Source organism: Balaenoptera acutorostrata, chromosome 16, assembly GCF_949987535.1.
Source record: "Balaenoptera acutorostrata chromosome 16, mBalAcu1.1, whole genome shotgun sequence".
NCBI classification, from domain to species: Eukaryota; Metazoa; Chordata; class Mammalia; order Artiodactyla; family Balaenopteridae; genus Balaenoptera; species Balaenoptera acutorostrata.
In genome coordinates, this window is record NC_080079.1 from 65,769,377 (window position 1) to 65,788,171 (window position 18,795).

The 18,795-nt window shown below is 39.1% G+C and overlaps 1 protein-coding gene across 5 annotated transcripts in view; it reads right to left on the bottom strand.

The window, feature by feature from the left end:
• The window catches only part of TET1 (tet methylcytosine dioxygenase 1), a 137,529-nt gene that overhangs the window by 103,456 nt on the left and 15,278 nt on the right, over positions 1-18,795 (bottom strand). Inside the window, exon 1 of one of the 5 annotated variants that reach the window (XM_057531227.1) lies at positions 575-629. The exons of the other annotated variants lie outside the window; for them this stretch is intronic. The gene's annotated coding sequence lies outside the window, so the exon portion shown is untranslated. Of the gene's footprint in view, positions 1-574; positions 630-18,795 lie in introns of those variants that run through there. 5 annotated transcript variants of the gene reach the window in all.

The window sequence follows — 18,795 nt, forward strand, 5'->3', positions numbered from 1 at the left end:
GAATAACAACATTTTGTTACCCATTCTTCTGTTGATACACTTTTGGGTCATTTCTCCCTTTTGACTATTGTGAATAATACTGCTATGAACATGGGTATACAAGTATCTATTTGAGTCCCTGCATTCAATTCATTTGAGTATATACATGGGAGTAGAACTGCTGGATCATATGACAATTCTGTTTAATTTTTTGAGGAACCACCAAACCATTTTCTGCAGCCGAACTATTTTTTACCATTTTACATTCCCATCAGCAATGCATACAAGGGTAGCCCTACCTTTCTTAATGTCTTCCATTTCAATTACAGATTACGCCTCTCCCCTTGAATAGCCGAATAACATTTTTAAAAAGCATCAACATTTTCCCAGGTTGATTGCTCACTATTTAGTAAAATGGCCATGATATATTAAGCTAGAATTATAGGGAACTTCCCTGGCCGTTAAGCGGTTAAGACTCCGTGCTTCCAGTGCAGAGGACGCGGGTTCGATCTCTGGTTGGGGAACTATGATCCCATGTGCCGTGTGGCGAAAAAATAAAAAAGGTATAATTATATATTTTAAATCATTTTATTACCTGTGTGATCCATATGTTTGCCTCAGTAAAATAAAATCAGGATCAGAGTGTTAGGTCTACTGAATATCCACACTGGTGAGAAGTCCATTTTTTACAGCCCCATGGACAGGCGTTTTCACTGTATGGGGTACTCATGAAACCACACAACATCGCACGTGGCAACCTAAGCAAACATCGAAGGTCTATGTTTAGTGTTCTGTAAAATGAGTTAATAATAAAGCCAAAGCTCATCCCAGCTAAATGAGGGTTAATGGAAGTGACCAGAACTAACATTAACTCCAAATATCCAACTGATACTACACCATGAAGATCTATACTTGTTTGAACACAGAGTAGATTGGTAACATCAATTAGTTGTGACCATCTGTTCTAAATCCTATACCTAGCGATTTGTCCATCTCAGCTCAAGGCTTAGGTGACATGAACTTTGATGGAGAAAATAATCAGAAATTACTAGCAGAGAAAGTGGAGGTCGAGAGCCATTCCCATTATCTTATTATTTAGGGCAAAATGCATACAACTAGATCCAGTTGAATGAATGACAAGTTGAGAAACTAAGACACATTGTGTTGTAGTCCAACCTATTCAGAACTTATTTTTGTCACTTAAATCTATTTGTTTTTCCCACAAGGAACCACTATTAAGTTGCATGAGTTACTTAATTTTGTAATAACTCAAGTGTATTAGGTTTTTTCAAATATTACAAAATGAGATCTATCTCTTTTCTCTTAAAAGTCACATGATTACAGAGCTAAAAAAAGAACATTAGAGAAAATTTAGGTCATAGATAAACTGAGGCCCAAAGAGGTAAAATTACTTAACTCAGGTTACACAGCAAGTTAAAACCTGAACTTGAGCCTGAATCTAACCATTTACACTGCTCTCTCTATAATTCCTCTTCATTACTCAACAATAGAATTTGCAAATATCCCAAAATAACCTTAAAAGAACCATCTTCACACACAAAAAAAGGGACTTCCTTGGCGGTCCAGTGGTTAAGACTCCACGCGTCTACTGCAGGGGGCACGGGTTCAGTCCCTGGTCGGGAACTAAGATCCCACATGCCGTGTGATGCAGCCAAAAACAAAACAAAAACAAAAAACACTTCAGAACCACACCCTTAGTTATAAAAATATTGAATCACTATGTTGTACACCTGAAACTAATACTGTAAATCAACAATACTTCCAAAAAAAACCCCCTCACATGCATTGTTTTTAGGCTAGAACAGCAGCTCAAGAAGATTAGTATTTTTTTCCTAATATTTGTTTATTTATTTGGCTGCACCGGGTCCTACTTGCGGCATGTGGGCGTTGCGGCATGCAGGATCTTTAGTTGTGGCACGTGGGATCTAGTTCCCTGATCAGGGATGGAACCCGGGCCTGGAGCGAGGAGTCTTAGCCACTGGACCACCAGTGAAGTCCAAAGAAGATTAGTATTTTTAAAAATTAATTAATTAATTAATATATATTTTTGGCTGTGTTGGGTCTTCGTTGCTGCGCGTGGGCTTTCTCTAGTTGCAGCGAGCGGGGGCTACTCTTTGTTGCGGTGTGCAGGCTTCTCATTGCGGTGGCTTCTCTTGTTGCAGAGCACAGGCTCTAGGCGCACAGGCTTCAGTAGTTGTGGCTCACAGGCTCTAGAGTGCCGTCTCAGTAGTTGTGGCACACGGGCTTAGTTGCTCCGTGACATGCGGGATCTCGCTGGACCAGGGCTTGAACCCGTGCCCCCTGCATTGGCAGGCGGATTCCCAACCACTGCGCCACCAGGGAAGCCCTAGGTGTATTTTTTAAAAGATAATATTGTGTGCCCTCAGAGATAAATTTATGAATAATTTCAAAATCCTACTTCTCTTTCTCAACATAAACAATTCTGTACCCACAAGAAACTAGACATACAAACACTGCCTAGGAGGAGTCTTCTTCTAAATTAATCTCGAGTTATTTACTATTCCTCAAAATTGACACCTGTGCAGCACAAAATCCTTCCAATATTAGCCACACTCTGGTCTCCCATGAAATCCTCCTATATGTCTCTTCTTATTTACTGTTGGAGACATAGCTTTTGCTGTGATACTTGGTTAAGATATTCCAAGTACCACCTTTTGTAAACTTCCAATCAATATGAATAACAAAAAAAAAAGGCAGCTCATACTTTAACAATTCTAATGGAGATCTTAAAGTTAGTTTGATTTTATGTCATGTGAGACATAGGAACCTGAAAGCCTAACACTGGAGATCTCAGTTTTTAATCGTGAGTGATTGAGTCGATCCCCTGGCACAGCTTTTCCCTGGCTTCCCTCCCCCACTTCCTTCCCTGAGGCTTATCTGCAGTAATGCTTTTTCCCTCTAAGGGGCCTGGTCTACCAAGTATCCAACTCCATTCTCTCTAGCAGTCCTGCTTACTGCTGGTAAAAATAACTGCTCTTCAATAGCAAGAACTAAGGAACAAGTAAGCAAGCAGTGATCTTCAGCAGCTGCCAAGTGAGAACAGTTGACAATGAGGTGAACCACAGATAATGCCAGAGACTAAATGGGGCTAAAATATCACCTCTCCCCAATTTCTTCTCAGCAATTCGCAGTACTAACTTGAAACTGACAAGTCTACTCCCTCTATTACAGTCTAGATCCATAATTTGAACAGCGAAATCCAATAACAGCATCTATGGCTTTTTGTCAAAAACAAATCACAAAAGATGCTGCAATTTAGAAAATTTCCCCCTTTTGTGAATGATATATTGAATGCTTCTTATTATTCTTAGTCTGTCCTGTGTATTTTATAATTAATGTTATTCTTTTTTTTTTTAAAGGAAGTTCTGTACCTTCGGGCTCCCTCTCTATGTTATTCATGCAAGAGAGCTGACTCTAGAGAGCATTGTACCCTCAGTTTTTTTTTTGTTTGTTTTATTTATTTATTTATTATTTATTTTTTATTTTTGGCTGCGTTGGGTCTTCGTTGCTGCACACGGGCTTTCTCTTGTTGCGGCGAGTGGGGGCTACTCTTCGTTGTGGTGGCTTCTCTTGCTGCAGAGCATGGGCTCTAGGCGCGCAGGCTTCAGTAGTTGTGGCGTGCGGGCTCAGTAGTTGTGGCTCCTGGGCTCTAGAGCGCAGGCTCAGTCACTGTGGTGTACAGGCTTAGTTGCTCCACAGCATGTGGGATCTTCCCGGACCAGGGCTCGAACCTGTGTCCCCTGCAATGGCAGGCAGATTCTTAACCACTGCACCACCAGGGAAGTCCAATACCCTCAGTTTTTGATCTAATAGCAAAATCCTAAAACTGTCTTGTTTCACGGAGAAGCTCAAAGCATTTACACACATACAACTTCTTTCTGAGAAAGTTAGACCTAGGTGTCTCCTAAGTTTAGCAAAATCAAGCCAATTTGTTAATTCATGTTTTTACAATGAAATTCCCCCATTTAATAACCAAAAACCGTTAAAACAATAGTGTTGTTTTAAAACAAGTGTTGGGCACTTTCAATATGCAGACATGGTGCTGGGCTCCCCGCTCCCCCCCGGAACGTACCATCTCAGGAGAGACACAAACAGATAATTATTATGAAGTAGTATAGAATGGGGATGAGCCCAGAAATCTATGCAAGACCAGAGAAGGCTTCCCAGAGGAAGTGACATTTATTTCCACTGTAAGTAGGAGTTTGTTTAACATAGAGGGACAGAATAAAAGTATATGCCCCGGGCTTCCCTGGTGGCGCAGTGGTTGAGAATCTGCCTGCCAATGCAGGGGACACGGGTTCGAGCCCTGGTCTGGGAAGATCCCACATGCCACGGAGCAACTGGGCCCGTGAGCCACAATTGCTGAGCCTGTGCGTCTGGAGCCTGTGCTCCGCAACGAGAGGCCGCGATAGTGAGGGACCCACACACGGCGATGAAGAGTGGTCCCCGCTTGCCACAACTAGAGAAAGCCCTCGCACAGAAATGAAGACCCAACACAGCCATAAATAAATAAAATAAAATAAATAATAATAATAATAAAAAATTAAAAAAAAAAAAAAAAAAGTATATGCCCCAGATGGAGGTAACAACATGTACAAGGACGCTGGGAGCACTGTGGCTGTTGACAGTCACACTATGGGGAGAAATGCATATAAATAGATATGCTACAACATGGGCATTAATGCTGGTCATTGAGAATGCTTATGAAGAGATGTAATCAGCCTTAATTCTCTACCATTCTGGTTTGAAATATTTCTGTTCCATCCTTCAACTTTCCATAATTGGTCCTTTCAAAAGACAACAATGATACCCCTGTTAAGTTGTTCATCACAAACAGCTACCTTTTCAAGAGAACTAAGGAGAGGTGACTGGTTTATCCTAGGTCTGAAACCTTCGTATTTTAGCTAGAAAAACCCCTCATGTAACTAAGTCTCCTAATCAGAGTAAAGCAATATTTTGAGAATAAGTGTATGTAGGTTTTTGTTGAGATGAGATCAGTTACTCAGGAAGGGTTAACCTCTTTAGTTTTTGAACTAATTTACTCGAGTCCCACACAATCTATGGAGAAGCAAGATTTGCCTGCCAAGAAATGTTACTCTTTCAGCTGGGTAACTCTGGTTGTACTGGAGAGATGCTTCTGATGTTTGGAGAAAGGGATGCCCTTCCTTTGTTCATTCCAGAAATAGAACAGAGAACACCAGCTATATTCGAGGCACTGCTTAACACCTGTGGAATCTCTGACAATGAATAACTTTTCCATTGAGCTTAACTCAGGTAGAGAGAAAAAACAAAAAACTTGACATGGAGCCCACAATATTTATAATTATAGAATGCCTAAAATTAATTTTTTCTAAAGTCTGTTTGACTTTCTTGATATCCAAATACTTATTCAGTGGGCACATTAGCTCTTGTTGAAACTAAAATAAATAAACAGTCCTTGATATTCTTACTAGAGGCTTTTTTTTTTTTTTTTTTTTTGGCCGCAGAGCATGTGGGATCTTAGTTCCCCAACCAGGGGTCGACCCAGGGATGGAACCCGTGCCCCCTGCAGCGGAAGCACAGAGTCTTAACCACTGGACCGCCAGGGAATTCCTAGAGACATTTCTTCTAACTTGAGATTACCATTTCGCTGTCTGAGGGGATCCTTTTGAGCTTTTGCAATGTAAAGCCCTTTAGGAATAACTTGTGGGATCAAGAGGAGATATATTTGTCATAGCAAGAAAGCAAAAAAGTTATTTTCCCCACAGTCCACCTTAGAAATCAACAAGTATGGAGCTCAAGGTTATACCCGTGTTAACTGTGCAGATTTAAATGAAAAACTTGCCTATCTTTATCAGGAATGCTTTAGCCTAAACGATTATAATGGCATTTCCATAGGTAACTCTTAATGACTAGTTAAGAAAATGCAATTTCCCCCCAAATCTGTTTGATTTACCTGACTTCCAAACACTTATTCAAAGTGTACATTAGCTCTTGCTGTTTAAAATAAAATAAATGGTTCTTAATGTTTTTACTAGATATTTATAACCTGTGAATTGATATTTTCCTTGCTCATAACAACAGTTCTTTCATGCACATCATTTGAGAATAAGTCAAACTGCATTCATTGATGCTGTGATTGTTTCCAACTTTATGAATATATACCATATTTTTATAAGGCTACTTTTGCTAATCATCATAATAAATGAAGCATTAGTGGGTTTGGGGAGGGGGTGGTGGGGATGAAGGACCACTATACCTAACAATTCTCTTAATCATAACTATGTATGTGATAAAAGAAAATTAATTTAGATTTTTTGAAAAGAAAGTATTATTTCTTCATGGCTTGTCCACCTTAAGATGTTATATCATACAATATCAAAATATCTTATACAAGATCAGTATGTCCTTGGTGGGATCCAAATCCCAATGATGCTTATTAACTATGGGACCCAGAGTAAGTTAACCTCCCATAGACTCAGTGAGGGACAAAGCTGACTTTAGGGTTAAATGCTGTAATGGCTATGAAAAAAGCTTCTGGTATGGCAGCTGACTTGCAGGTGGTTCCACTACAGCAACGGAGAATGATGGCTGTCACATGAACATGTACAAATAAACAAGGTATCAAGCAATTAAAACTCATTTAATATAAAAATGGAGATATTCAAGCAAATAATATTTTGGGACATTGGAACCTCTCCCAGATAAGTCTAGTATTAACAAGATTTCTGCTAGAGTTAGGGCGTGCTAATTTCACCATACCATTATAACATAATCTTACATTTATTAGTTAGAAAAGAGTATGAAACTTTCACTTCCAGTGATAACAAAATTGATAATTTGAAACAACCCGCCAGCTGAAGACAATTAGAAAAACTACACAAAATAAAAAAACATCTCCTTGGAGGCATAGGAGAGTGAAAAAATTTACACCATAGTGTAGAATTAATTACCATCCCAGGATTCAGAGGGTAATGAGGTCCAGGGAGGGTAAAATTTTCTTAGGTAAAAATTAAAAATGGAGAAAAAAAGCTAAAAAGATTGTTAAAGAGAAGTGTAACCTTGAAATTAAAATACAGAAGCAGGGCTTCCCTGGTGGCTCAGTGGTTAAGAATCCACCTGCCAATGCAGGGAACACGGGTTCGAGCCCTGGTCCGGGAAGATACCACATGCCACGGAGCAACTAAGACCGTGCACCACAACTACTGAGCCTGCGCTCTAGAGCCCGCGAGCCACAACTACTGAAGCCCGTGTGCCACAACTACTGAAGCCCACGCGCCTAGAGCCTGTGCTCTGCAACAAGAGAAACCACCACAATGAGAAGCCTGCGCCCCGCAACAAAGAGTAGCCCCCCGCTCACTGCAACTAGAGAAAGCCCGCGTGCAACAGCGAAGACCCAATGCAGCCAAAAATTAAATAAATGAATAAATAAATTTATTTTAAAAATAAATAAATAAATAAAATAAAATAAAATACAGAAGCAGTGGAATTGGCAAACTCAAAGAGTTTAAATAGTTGATTTATGTCAAAAAATTATATTTTTGCAAAATGAACCTTTTCTTTTTTTTAAATTTTTATTGAAGTATAGTTGACTTACAATGTTGTGTTAGTTTCTCTCTTTTTTTTTTTTTGGCTGTGCCGTGTGGTATGCAAGATCTTAGTTCCCCCACCCTGTGCCCCCTGCATTGGGAGCACAGAGTCTTAACCACTGGACCATCCAGGGAAGTCCCTAGGGAGCTTTTTTTTTTTTTTTGGTGTGTTAGTTTCTGGTGTACAGCAAAATGATTCAGTTACATATATATATGCACATATATATATTCTTTTTCAGATTCTTTCCCATTATAGGTTATTACAAGATACTGAATATAGTTTCCTGTGCTATACAGTGCTATATAGTTTCCTTGTTAACATGAACCTAGTATAAGATTCTTACACAACATGTCTTTCAAAGTTTCAAAAGTCTAAAAGACAGCAGCAATCACCTTAGCAGGGCTATCCTCAACCAGTCCACATTTTGGTCCCACTTCTCTCTATCTTCCAGGTTCTTCATATTTGGCTTGTTGCCCTTGCTCAGAAACATGGTGGTTAATTTTATCTATTTATTTATTATTTTGGCCATGCCATGCCGCTTGTGGGATTTTAGTTCCCTGACCAGGGATCGAACCCTGGTCCTCGGTAGCTGAAGTGTTGAGTCCTAACTAATGGACCTCCAGGAAATTCCCAGGAACATGGTGCTTTAAATGAGCACTTACCATCCAAGCCAAGGGCTCTAATCCAAGATCAACTGTGTAGTCTTAGACAAGTTACTTGGCCTGTCTAAGCCTCAGTGTCTTACTTCATACATTGGGGGAAGAATGTATGTTTCAGAGGATTATTACAAGGATTACATGAGATAATGAGCATGTCAGTGCTTAATACAGTACCGGGCACTTAGTAAGTACTCAATATATAATAGTTGTTATTAACCCCTTCAGATATCAATGTTTACTACATACCAGTTCCGCGTCTATGACTAGTATCATTTAATTCAACCAACATTTGTTTGGTGGCTACCAAATGACAAGCACTACACAATGTTTGTGTCCCCCCAAAATTCATTTTTTGAAATCCTAAAGCCCAATATAACGATATTAGAAGATGGGGCCTTTGGGAGATGCTTAAGTCATGAGGGTAGAACCCTCATGAATGGGATTAGTGCCTTCTAAAAGAAGCTCCAGAGAGTTCCCTAGCCTCTTCCACCATGTGAGGACACAGTGAGAAGGCACAAACCATGAACCAGGAAGTGGGCCTTCACCAGAATTCAACCATGCTGGTGCCTTCTCCAGATCTATGAGCAATAAATTTCTGCTGCTTATAAGCCACCCCGTCTGCAGTATTTTGTTATAGCAGCCCAAAAGGACTAAGACAGACTTGAATAGACACTTCTCCAAAAAAGATATACAAGTGGTCAATAAGGACATGAAAAGATGCTTGATATCATTAATCATTAGAGAAATGCAAATCAAAACCATCCTGGAATACCACTTCACACTGACTAGGAAGGCAATAATCAGAAAGTCAGATAACAAGTTTTGATGAGGATGGTTGAATCTAAAATGGTACAGCTGCTTTGGAAAACAGTTTGGCAATTCCTTAAAGTTAAACAAAGAGTTACCATATGACCCAGCAGTTCCAATCCTAGGGATATACCCATAATAACTGAAAACACATGTCCACAAAAAAAACGTGCACACAAATGTTCGTAAATGCATTATTCATAGTAGCCAAAAAGTAGAAACAACTCAGAAGTCCATCAACTGATGAATGTTTATACAAAATGTGGTTTATTCATGCAATGAAATATTATTCAGTCATAAAAGGGAACGAAGTACTGATAAATGCTATGACATGGATGAAACTTGAAAACTTTATGCTAAAGTAAAAGAAGCCAGATACAAAAGACCAAATATTGTATGGTTCCACTTATATGAAATGCCCAGAATAGGCAAATCCATAAAGACAAAAAGCAAATTAGTGGTTACCAGGAGTTGAGGGAGAGAAGAATGGGGAGTCACTGCTTAATTACACTGGGTTTCTTTTTTGGGGTGATGAACATGTTCTAGAATTAGATTGTGGTAAAGGTTGCACAACTTTGTAAATATACTAAAGACCGGGAATTCCTTGGCGGTCCAGTGGTTAGGACTCTGTGCGTCCACTGCAGGGGGCACTGGTTCGATGTCTGGTTGGGGAACTAAGATCCTGCAAGCTCTGCAGCCAATATATATACCACTATTGCACCATTGTACACTTTCAAAAGAGTGAATTTTATGATACATGAATTAGATCTCAGTTTTTTAAAAAGAAGAAATTATTTGATTCTCCTTTATCATAATGGAAAGAGTGCCTCTACTACTTGCTAGCCAGGGGAAATTAATACATTTTTTAATGTGGGTTTCCATTTCCTAGTCTGCTAAATGAGAGTCCTAACACTTAACACTTCATGGGTTACTGTCAGGATCAAATATGGTAACATTAAGCCTTCTAGCACAGTGTCTGGCCCATAGTAGACTCTCAATAAATGGTAATTTCCCCCTTTTTCCTTTCCTTTGCCAGTTTCCTGCACTGCAAGTCAAAGAAGTTTAAATTTTGTTAAAATCTTACGTACCTAATTATCAATGAAGACAAAGTTCCCTGGTTACTGACTTTTTTAAAAGAAGTAAGTTAAACACTACTTTGTTTTGTTTTCCTTGTTTTATTGATTTTTGTTTGTTTTGACATCTCATAGTGTACCAGAAATGTCCCTAGAAAATGGAAGTAGGTGAATAAAGAAGGTAATTTAATTTTATGTTGCCTAGTAGACAAATCTCCCTGCAAGTCTGTGTTAATTCCTAAAGAAGTTACTTACTCCTGCAAGAGTGGAGGAAACTAACCCCCCCCCCACACACACACACACACTTTTCTCTCTAAATCTAAACTGGATCAGCTCCCTCCAAAAGTCCATGGCTTGGATCAACTGTGGGCTTCCACTGTCTTGTCCTCCCACTTCCTCCTGTCTTGATCCTACTTTTGCCCTTTAACAGAAAACTCACCACAAAATGGTGTTCCATATGAAATATGATACGAAAATGAGCTGTGTAGTGTAAATGTCTAGAATATGGCAGAAACACCAAAACCCTCTCATTATACAAGGACAAGAAAATAACTGTGGCATCGTCTCGCCGGAAACCACAGCTATAATTCTGCATCACATGGGAACAGTGAAACCAATTCATTCATAATCCTAATCCTCTTGCAGGAAAAATGCATTTGCAGATACTGTGAATGGTGTGTACTGGCTACTTCTGAGGACTTTAGTTAGTTTCCTCTGAGTAACGTGAGTCAAGCAGCAAGAGGGAAATGGGTGAAAGTAATGAAATGAATAGGCAAATCTCTTCAAGGATAAAACAATAACCACCACATTAAGCACCTACTATGTAGCAGGGACTCTGCCAGACCCTTTGTAGACATCACTTCTGCTCCTCAAGCATCCCTGTTTCAGGGCTCTATCACAATGTTACAAACAGATCCATTCTCACACTGAGGACCACATGGCGGGAATATAGGATCTTAGTATAACTTAACCAGAGTAACAGTTATCAATTTCACTCCTTCAAAGTCTTAAAAGATTGGTGTGATCCCCTTACTTGTTTTTACTTTGGGGAGTAGTAGACATGATTTATATTTCTGTGAAATCTAATGAAAGCTAAAGACCATCTCTCCAGAAAAATGCATATAAAACAATATGTTACATATAATTTTTTTTTTATAAATTTATTTATGTATTTATTTTTGGCTGCGTTGGGTCTACGTTGCTGTGCATGGGCTTTCTCTAGTTGCGGCGAGCGGGGGCTACTCTTCGTTGCAGTGCGCGGGCTTCTCATTGCAGTGGCTTCTCTTGTTGCCAAGCACGGGCTCTAGGCACGTGGGCTTCAGTAGTTGCGGCGCATGGGCTCAGTAGTTGTGGCTTGCGGGCTCTAGAGCGCAGGCTCAGTAGCTGTGGCGCATGGGCTTAGTTGCTCCGTGGCATGTGGGATCTTCCCGGACCAGGGATTGAACCTGTGTCCCCTGCATTAGCAGGCGGATTCTTAACCACTTCGCCACCAGGGGAGTCCCTACATATAATTTTGAGGGGATGGGATCACAGAGCACTGAAGCCCATCCAGATTAAAAACCTCTGATGTAGAAGTTCTAACTTTATGATTTTTGAAACATCATATGAAAGACAAGTGTTGGGATCATTTAAACCAGGATCAAATTAGTCTTAGGAACTCTTGTCTAGCAACCAAAAAACATGTGGAAAATTTAGTGAGACTAAAGCACTAATATAATAATAATAATTTTAAAATTCTGTTTTTTTCCATGGTAGCTAAAAATACACCAAGTACCTAATCTGATCTGGCTAGTGTCCAGTCATTTAGCTACGCTAATGAGATATGCTTAAATGCTGGCTCAACCCCCATCTTTGAGAGGGCATGAAGATGTGTTTACCAGAAAAAAGGTAAAAGAAACTTTAGTTTCTCTTTCTGAGAGAATGAAATAGACCTGACTTTCCAAAAAATACCTGTACTACAAACTTTAGGTTTCCAAAAGTGGTAAAGCTTTAGAAACCATTGGGCAATAATAAATCACTAACAAAATACTAAATATTTTGGTTATGCTAATACTTCTAGCTTGAAATACAGGACTAGTAGATTCCAGTGTCAAGAACATAATTTGAGGGGACTTCGCTGGTGGTCCAGTGGTAAAGAAACCTCCTTGCAATGCGGGGACGCAGGTTGGATCCCTGGTCAGGGAACTAAGATCCCACATGCCCTGGGGCAATTAAGCCCGCCCGCCACAACTACTGAGCTCTCGCGCCTCAACTAGAGCTGGCCTGCCACAAACTACAGGGCCCACGCACTCTGGAGCCTGTGTGCCACAACTAGAGAGAGAAAACCCGCACGCCACAACTAGAGAGAAGCCCACACACCACAACAAAGAGCCCGCACTGCAACAAAAGATCCCGCATGCCGCAACTAAGACCTGACACAGCCAAAAAAAAAAGAAAGAACATAATTTGAAATGGGACCCAAAATAATTCATCCAGTCATGAAAAGCAATTTAGTAGGTTATGTTCATTTACCCAAAGGAATATTATACACATACTTTTTAAATCTTTACAAATTTTTACTTACAAGGGAAATGTTGATGATATACTGAGTTAAAAAAAGAAGAAAAAATTTTACCCCATTCAACTTTAAAGATGTTATTTATTTTCTTCTGTGTGTGTGTATACACGGTTAGTTTTATTGTAACAAAGCAATCTGTATATTTTTTTTTTTTTGTCCGCGTTGGGCCTTCGTTGCTGCGCGGGCTTTCTTTAGTTGCAGCGAGCAGGTGCTACTCTTCATGCGGTGCGTGGGCTTCTTATTGTGGTGGCACGGGCTCTAGGTGCCCGGGCTTCAGTAGTTGTGGCACGCAGGCTCAGTAGTTGTGGCGCATGGGCTTAGTTGCTCCACGGCACGTGGGATCTTCCCAGACCAGGCATCGAACCTGTGTCCCCTGCATTGGCAGGCAGATTCTTAACCACTGCACCACCAAAGAAGCCCACAATTTGTATACTTCTAACGTTTACAACTGAGCATCATCTTTCCAGTGAAACAAAAAGAAAAAATTTTTAAACTCTGTTATTTTTTAAATGCAGGGATGTCCCTGGTGGTCCAGTGGTCAAACCTTCGCCTTCCAATGCAGGGAGGTGAGTGTGCGATCCCTGGTTGGGAGCTAAGATCCTATATGCCTCAGGGCCAAAAAACCAAAACATAAAACAGAACCAATATTGTAACAAATTCAATAAAGACTTTAAAAATGGTCCACATCAAAAAAATCTTTAAAAAAAAATAAATGCAGAAAAAATACTGGAAGCAAATATGCATCGTGGTTGCATCTAGGTAGTAGAATTAAAGTTTGTCTTTTTCCTGCTTCTAAGCTTTCCAAATGCAAATTACACTACTTTGATTTTATTACTTTTTAAAGTAACACAAACTGTTTATGTAGAAATTCAAACCATGTAGAAAAATTTAAGCAAAATTTAAAGTCACTTATTTTCTAATACACCCATCCTCCATCCAAAAACTCCAGTCCTCAGAGGTAAACACTTCCAACAGTTTGGTTTGGTAGGTCTGTACCCTTCTAGAATTGTTTTTCTAAACTCCATTTACAATTAGAAAAACATGATTTTGAGCTTTCACGGTCCTTTTCCCTTTAGAACTTTGAGGTGTCCAAACTTTGCATCTTGGTATAACTCATAATCACAAATGGACATAGCAGTAATTTTAAACAACACAAGCAGCTGCTTTTTAAACATATTTTTAAAGCACTGTGTACTTCCTATAAACTTTTTTCTCAAGTCCTCTACTTGAGTTTCTGCTACAGATATCCCATGATTCTAATATCTTTGGTACTTGAAAATGACATATATAGAATAAACCCCAAAATGTTTTGAGGTACTAGCTGCTGAGATGATATATTAAGTACACATGGGATATAATGGTTTACAGTGCACTTTTTTTTTTTTAAGAGACATTGGTATGTGAGATAGGCTGAATCTTACATTTTTGATGAGATTTCATTCATTCATTGAATCATTTGTTCAGCAAACATTTATTGAGCACCTATGATGTGCTAGCACCCTCTATGGCCTGAGCTTGGGCTTTAGAAGTAATTTAAACATCTCACTTCTAATCACTGCTTTCTCACCATGTCCTTCTTTTTAAAACTGTAGCAGTGTTAACAGGACATAAATAAATCAGAAAAGAGCAAGATTTCTCTTGTTGCTTACTAGCAGACACGAAGAGCTGACGATAATTAGCCAAGACTTTCTGGATAATCATGACTTGAGCACTGAGTCTCATTATCAAGGTAATGACCTGAATTGCTTAGATTAGTCTGATTCATTTGTTAGCTGTGTCTTATTTTAATATGATAACAGTACAAAAATATATGATCCCACCTTCTCTCCTAGCTGGTTGCACTAGTGCCACATCCATCATAGTACTACAGTGACTGGCTACTTTATAGGGAGAATGACTTTTGCAGTTTTGAAACCATCAACTCTTGAAATATTACTCTGGAACAAAAATATCAAGAAGCTGACCAACAAAGACACGGGGAGATAAGCTCTGTAGCAAAATAAACATGTACCAAACTACAGTGCTCACTAGTAAGTGATAGTATAACTTGGATTATACTGATACTAGATGAAGGTGTTAAGTCAGTTTCACACATTTTACTTTCTGGATAAGATGGTCTACACAAAATGGCAAGGTAAGACTTGAACCATACTGACAAGATTGCAGAAACTAACACCCACCAGTCATAATCAATCAAGATCAGCATGGCTTTGTTGACATACTTGGGGTTTCTTTTTATTTATTTATTTATTTATTTGAAGTATACTTGATTTACAATGTTGTATTCATTTCTGGTGTGTAGCAAAATGGTTCAGTTATACATGTATATACATATTCTAAACATGCAAAGATCCTAGACACCACAGGCTTTGTTTCCTATGGTCAGCTCTGTGGTGAGGTATGCTACTGAAGTCTCAGTAGTGATCCAAAGAGATTCCTTAAAGGCATATTTAGGGACATATAACATCTGCCCTCAATTGCAAGAGTTGGTAGCAAAAATTTGTTCCATATGCCATATATAACATATGCCAAAATGAAATCTGGCTGTTTGAAAACACTGAGAAAAGCAGTGGCCAGAAGAGGCCTGTCCCACGCAACTCCCACTAAAGTGGATAAAATAAAATTAAACAAGTATGTCAACCAATTCTGAAGGGACATCTCCGGAACTAGACTGTTATCACACTACCCACAGAATAGTGAACAGTCAGTGGTTCAATTTGTATCATATAATACTACTTAACTTTTAGCTTTTCAAGAACAAACTATATAGGTATTGCTGTTTTTCCAGGTGTAATTTCTATTAGCTAAGAAGGTAGCATGGTAATAAATAGCACATTTTACAGTGTTATTTAATATACTGCTATTAATCTTACCAAGCATAGAATAACCCTTTAATATTTGGAGGAAAAAAAATCAATATTAACTGGAGTAGGGAATTCCCTGGTGGTCCAGTGACTAGCACATGGAGCTTTCACAGCCATGGCCCAGGTTCAATCCCTAGTCCGGGAACTAAGATCCCACAAGCTGCCTGGCATGGCAAAACAAAAACAAAAACAGGGCTTCCCTGGTGGCGCAGTGGTTGAGAGTCTGCCTGCCAATGCAGGGGACACGGGTTCGGGCCCTGGTCTGGGAAGATCCCACATGCCGCGGAGCAACTGGGCCCGTGAGCCACAATCGCTGAGCCTGCGCATCTGGAGCCTGTGCTCCGCAACGAGAGAGGCCGCGACAGTAAGAGGTCCACGCACCGCGATGAAGAGTGGTCCCCACTTGCCACAACTAGAGAAAGCCCTCACACAGAAGCGAAGACCCAACACAGCCATAAATAAATAAATAAATAAATAATTTTTAAAAACAAACAAACAAAAAACCCCAAGAAACAAAAAATATTAATTGGAGTAAATATTAAGAGACTATTTCACTTTGGCAACCAACTCACAAACTGCTTAGTCATTCAATTCATGTTAATTAAATGTGTGATACTATACCAAATCATCAAGCTATAGATATATAATTCAAAACCCTGCCCTCAGAAGCATACCTACAAACAACTGTGTTTTGTTGTTGTTGTTGTTTTTGAGCATACTAAAAGGTGTGTGAAAGTGTAGCCTGGCCAAAGCACCTACCCTTTAAGTCCCTAAAAAGCACTTCTCCTCCCCTTTTAACATCACTCACTATTCAATAAATAGAATAATGCATATGTCTCAGTATGCTAAATTACAAATGCAAAATGAGGAATACCTAGCCAGGAGCAAATTCCTAGATGACTACGAGTTATAAAGTTAATGGTTTTAATTAACTGTATTTCTGAATATGGAGAACACTAAGCTGAACTAAACTTGGCAAAAAATAACATTTTATCTCTTGGCCAAAGAGATCACTGGGAAGACTATCTAATCACCTTGTTGTTCAATTAAAAGAAACAATTGGGAGACAAAAATATAATCTATGATCAAAAAGAGTAGATCAAAATTGTTTTTACTTCTCCCAGACATTAGTAGTTAACATTCTGAGAAATGGCATATGCCTTTGGGGGCTAAGTATATTTTAGAAGAAAAAAATTGTAACAGTTCTGTTTTTAAAATGTACATTTGTTTCATATAATAAAATATTATTATAAATAAATAATAAAATAAATATTCTAATAATAAAAATATTAACATTTAAAAACTGTAAATGTATTTTCTCTTTCTCACTCCAACTCTCAATAATAAGTAAAATAATTCTGATGTGAGGAACAAACAAATACATGAAATATATTTGCTTACCAATATTCTTACTTATCAAAGTAAATGGGTTTCAATCATTGATGTGTGTAAAATAAATATAAAAACTTTTTGATATCAAATACCTAAAAATAAAACAAACTAGATAACTCTATATTGAAAGCTACAAAATGTTATTGAAAGAAAGTAAGTCATAAATAAAGATATACTATGGTCATGAACTGGAAGATTCAATATTGTAAAAATGTCAATCTCTTCAAACTGATGAGAGGGGGTATAGCTCAGTGGTAGAGCATTTGACTGCAAATGGATGTATAGATTCAACACAAACAATAAAAATTCCAACAGGGTTTTTGGTGGAAACTTACAAGCTGATTCAAAAATTTTGATGAAGGGATTTCCCTGGTGGTCCTGTGGCTAAGACTCCGAACTCCCAATGCAGGGGGCCTGGGTTCGATCCCTGGTCAGGGAGCTGGATCCCACATGCCACAACTAAGAGTTCGCATGCCGCAACTAAAAAGACTCCGCATGCAGCAACGAAGATCCCACACACACGCGGCAACTAAGACCCAGTGCAGCCAAATAAATAAATAAAAACATATATTAAGGGACTTCCCTGGCGGTCCAGTGGTTAAGACTTCGCCTTCCAATGCAGGGGGTGCGGGTTCGATCCCTGGTCGGGGAGCTAAGATCCCACATGCCTCGTGGCCAAAAAACCAAAAAAAAACATAAAACAGAAGCAGTATTGTAACAAATTCAATAAAGACTTTAAAAATGGTTCACATCAAAATAATCTTTAAAAAAAAAAACAAAAACAAAAAAAACATATATTAAAAATTTTTTTTTGATGAAAATGCGAAGAACCAAAAAAATAGCCCAAATAAATACTGAAAACAAAACTGAAGGACTTATACTACCAGTTAGCAAGACTAGTTAGTTGTAAAGCCTAGTAATGAGAGTTCAGACAGAAAAATAGACAAAAGGCCAATGAAACAGTCTAGAAACAGATTGAGAACTAATCAATCACTTGATTTGTGACAAAGTTGATGTTGCAGTAGTGGGGAAAGGACAGTCATTTCAGTAATGGTGCTTGTCAAGTAGATATCCATATGAAAAAGAATGAGTCTTGACTCCTATCTCATGTGATACACAAAAGTCAATTCCAGTTTGTACATCTAAATGTGAAAGGTTTAAAAAAGTAACTTTTTAAGAAGAAAACAAAAGAGAACATCTTCATGACCTTGGAATTTGCAAAAAACAGACAAAATTTTCTTTTTTTTAAAGATTTATTTATTTATTCATTTTATATTTTATTTTTGCTGCGTTGGGTCTTTGTTGCTGTGCACGGGCTTTCTCTAGCTGTGGCGAGCAGGGCCTACTCTTCATTGTGGTGCTCCAGCCTCTCACTGCAGTGGCTTCTCTTGTTGCGGAGCACGGGCTCTAGGTGCATGGGCTTCAGTAGTTGTGGCACACAGGCTCAGTAGTTGTGGCGCACGGGCTTAGTTGCTCCGCGGCATGTGGGACCTTCCCAGACCAGGGCTTGAACCCATGTCCCCTGCATTGGCAGGCAGATTCTCAACCACTGCGCCACCAGGGAAGTGCAACAAAATTTTCTTAAACAGGAAATAAAAAGTTATCATAAAGGAGAGGATTGGTAAACTGGACTACATTAAAGTTAAGAATTTCTGTTCATTAAAAAGCACAATTGGGACTTCCCTGGTGGCACAATGGTTAAGAATCTGCCTGCCAATGCAGGGGACACGGGTTCGAGCCCTACTCCAGGAAGATCCCACATGCCACAGAGCAACTAAGTCTGTGTGCCACAACTACTGAGCCTGCGCTCTAGAGCCCACGAACCACAACTAATGAGCCCGCGTGCTGCAACT